We start from the raw sequence: 4,376 nt of genomic DNA, 5'->3' as shown, positions 1-4,376 counted from the left end.
AAAATATTTTCGTTTTGTGCTGGGGAAAATAATTCTAGAATTGCTATGTTTATTTATTATTTTTATATTTTGTTTTGTTTGTTTTCTTGTTTATTTTGTTTTTAATAGAAATGATAATACGGACACCTCAAAATATGTTTGCTATTACGCTACAGTTAAATCGTTTTTCCCAGAAAATGAAAGGGTACAAAAAGTGCATATCAACATACAAAATAAACTTGCGATCTATCACGTGCAAGTCACGTTTTTGGAGTTAAATGTGACAATCATCTCAGAAAGAATAAGGATAATGTGTGCAAAATGGCCTCTCCGTCGTATATGGGTCGTGGATTAAAACCTTGAAAGTTGTTACACTGAGAACTCCCGCTGCCTGAATGTCCAATACGACCAAGTGGTTCGATGAAACATACATTAATATCAAATTCGTCATTCACAGCACCCACTATTTTGATTCCAATATGACTGTACATCTGTATTGTTACTTTATTCTCTCAATACTATTCGCTTTTTTTTTTGCGAAAAGAGACAAAAATATAACTAGGGGTTGATCGCGTGTTTGTTGTTTCTTTTTACTCCAGAAGATAATGATCTCAAATAGGGTTTTTCACCATAAGGCTGGGGTAGAAATTACAAAGAAGTAGAGTGGCATATACGTTGATAGATTTTGAAAATGTCAATAAATGACAAGGAAACCAAAATTCTATTGTGGTGGTGTAAAAGAAAATGTGACAAGATGATTGGTCCATTTTTTTATTGGCGAAATTTTACTTAGAACAAATAGGTAAGTTTTTAAATCTTTAGCTACTTATAGATACAGGAAGGAACGCCATGTCTTTTACTGAACATTGCACATTGCTGTTTGAAAAACAAGGGCGCATTCTTCAAAAGGGCATACGTAACATTTTGAATACTTGCTCTGAATTCAAATATTAAAAGAAACTTAATTGTGCCTTTAAACTGTACTTACGGATGCAGATGGCGTGTGTGCATATCATGAGTCAGATTTGTTTCAACGACTTCAAGGAACCAAACACGGTCACTACTCCTACGGCAACATAATCGTATTTTAGCCATGCAGCCAAGCTTGAAAAATCTGAAAAAAAAATGTCACAAGTCATTGCCGTAGACAGTGACTGACTGAATGGGTAATAATGGAAAATTAATTACGGCTATGGTAATGATATGATATTCTCGGATGGCTCCGTTTTTGGACGACACTTGTTTGGTGTATGAAGGAGACAAAAGAGGAAAAAAAACCACACACCCATCCCTTCCGAAAATTTAAAAGAAGAAAGAAAAAAAAAGCAAATAAACGAACAGATAAATAGGGCAGCTTTGCTCAGCGGTATGGTCTTTGCTTCGTACCCGAGAGGTACTGAATTCGATTACCCGTCGTGCTGTTTGGCAATGACCATAGCTCAATTTTGGGCACTGAACTGCGGCTGATGCCTGGGTTGTACAAGTCTTCCCTTGCAATAGATTAAAAAGACATTTATCCTTGTGAATGAATAAAGGGAATACTACCTATTTTCTATCTATGTAAGAAACAATTTTAAAAATTAAAAACAACTAACTAAGCAATGAGAAAAAGCCAGAATATAATGTAAATTTGAACCCAGAGGGACTACTGATGCCCTTTTCGCAACGGCAACATAAGATCCCGTCGCCTAGGCATTCCAGGAAGGAATATAGATAATCCATCAAACAGGATGTCTGATGTAAACAGGAATCCACTATGGCGTCCCAGTGAGCAAATTGGGATTAATAATCTTGCCCAAGGAAAATAACGAAAGTGCCTGAAGCCAGGCTCGAACCCGGGACAATCGGGATCACAGTGCAATGCTTTAAGCATTCGGTCAATTCGTTCCCCTTGTTGTCAGATGCAAGAGTAAACTATTTAAAAATTCGATTTTCGTGTATTGAACAAAATTCCCTTTGTTTGTAATAAGAGGAAAAGTATTTATTATTTCATTTATTTGCGTACAAAATCACATAGATACCTTACCTTTAAATAGGTCTGAGACCTTTAGATTCGGATTTTCTCATTTTTCCTCCTTACATTCGAACATAACCCGTTCATTGTGTTGATGAAATCTGAGAACATCACCTATGAGAAAGAGTATGGAATAATATCATTGTCTACATTATTTCAACAAATATATGCCTACTTACAACAGGACAACAAAATATTTCGGTGCAGTAAGCACAGATCTAAATAATAAAAATGAAGTACACATAGACATGATCAACTAATCCGAATGAGAATGAGTAGGCTACAATTACAAATAAATGAACACACTTCGTTAGCATGAAAATGCACATTTAAATTGAGGCCTAAATCATATTATTATGTTGTAAGGAATTGTAAACGAATTTCCATATTTTTTGGGCGAATAAAGTATATATTATTATTATTATTATTATTATTATTATTATTATTATTATTATTATTATTATTATTATTATTATTATCTCATCATCATCATCATCATCATCATATTATATTATTATTATTATTATTATTATTTATTATTATTATTATTATTATATTATTCGATTCACAAAAGCCGCGTTGTTTGATATTGAGAAAGTCTACTCGCCCTTGCTTACTTTACCGTGGGTCCTGCACTGCGGCTGACGCCTCGATTATAACAGTTATCCGGTAGAATAGATTATAAATGAATTTTATTTTTACCTAAAACGATGATTTAAGAGAATTTTATATACTTATTTCAATATATTGATGTTAAAATGATATGCCTATATCATCATTCATCCAAATATACAGAAAAACAACAGTGTGAGGATTCCTTCAAAAACCTTGCTTGCAAACTGCCGCTCGAATTGAATCGTATTTTATTTATTTATTCATTCATCTATTAATTTATTCATTCATTTATTTATTTAATTACTTATTCATTTTGTCATCAATGCTATCTTAAATATGCCCTTTTCATCAATAGATTATAAATATTAGATTAAATCATATTAAACAAATTTAAGATAATGCCCTCACCATTAGGGGAGATCTGAAATGAGATATTGCCCTCTAAAATCAAAGAAGGAAAGGACGCTTGGCATGTGAAAAAAAAACTACGCATTGATATAGATATTATGCGTTTTATAAATGTGCATTATTTTTTATTTCTTTTAAAACGTTAGTCTATCTATGCTAAATGTAGATTGAAATAAATAAAGGATTAATAAAAGTCATTAAGAACAAATGGGCAGCGAATTTTTTTTTTAATAATTAAAAAAAAATAATTAAAAAAAAATAATAATAGAAATATAAAAAGCGGGAGGAGGGGGGGGGGGGTATTCTATGATAATAGAATCTTACCTTTTTGCAATCCAGCTCCGTCGAACGCCCCAAACATCAACCCAGCTGATACAGACCTTGACATCAACTGTAGACACCCGACTAAAGAGGAGATCAGGAACGCTATCAAACTATTGAAAAATGGCAAGGCAGCTGGGCCAGACAACATTCCCGCAGAAGCTTTAAAGACGGACTTAAAAACGACCACAGAAATGTTTTATCCTCTCTTCAAGAAGATCTGGGAGGAGGAAGAAGTACCAACAGAGTGGAAGGAAGGGTACCTCGTCAAACTGCCTAAGAAAGGCGACCTCAGCAATTGCAACAACTACCGAGGAATAACGCTTCTGTCAGTGCCAGGTAAAGTCTTTAATAGAATAATCATGGAGAGAATTAAAAGTGCTGTTGACCCCCTCCTTCGCAACCAACAGGCTGGCTTCCGCAGGAATAGATCATGTGTCGACCAAATTGCAACCCTACGCATCATAATTGAGCAATCCTTGGAGTGGAATTCCCCGTTGTACATCAACTTCGTTGATTATGAAAAAGCGTTTGACAGCGTGGACCGGGACACCTTATGGAAAATACTCCGCCACTATGGGGTTCCAACAAAAATAGTCAGCCTGATCCAAAGTTCCTACGAGGGAGTGACCTGTCGAGTAATCCATGGGGGACAACTGACAGATAGCTTCAATGTGAACACTGGAGTCAGACAGGGATGTCTTCTGTCACCCTTTCTCTTCCTTTTGGCGATTGGCTGGACAATGAGGTCAGCAGTGGCAGGTAGGAGAAATGGGATTCAGTGGACATTGTTCGACCAGCTCGACGATTTGGACTTTGCAGATGACTTGGCCTTGCTGTCCCACAATCACCAACAAATGCAGGACAAGACAACAGAGATAACAGCAAAGTCATCACAAATCGGACTCAGGGCCCATGAAGGTAAAACAAAGGTCCTCAAAATAAACACAAATAGTAAAGAACCAATCAAACTGCACGAGAGCGAACTGGATGAGGTTGACCACTTCACGTATTTAGGCAGCATATTAGATAAACAGGG

General features: G+C 35.6%; 1 long non-coding RNA gene across 1 annotated transcript; it reads right to left on the bottom strand.

Moving 5' to 3' along the window:
* Positions 1-1,079: 1,079 nt before the first annotated feature.
* LOC144978267 (uncharacterized) lies at positions 1,080-3,488 on the bottom strand. The gene is made up of 3 exons (XR_013646493.1): positions 3,341-3,488; positions 2,006-2,107; positions 1,080-1,093 (listed from the first exon to the last, which is right to left on the bottom strand). It is a non-coding gene; the product is annotated as an uncharacterized LOC144978267 (long non-coding RNA).
* Between the last annotated feature and the right edge of the window lie 888 nt (positions 3,489-4,376).

Source organism: Berghia stephanieae, chromosome 1 (genome assembly GCF_034508935.2).
Source record: "Berghia stephanieae isolate SIO BIC M18660-M18661 chromosome 1, UCSD_Bste_1.3, whole genome shotgun sequence".
NCBI classification, from domain to species: Eukaryota; Metazoa; Mollusca; class Gastropoda; order Nudibranchia; family Aeolidiidae; genus Berghia; species Berghia stephanieae.
Note: the sequence above shows the minus strand (reverse complement) of the source record. Positions and strands in the feature narration are given on the sequence as shown.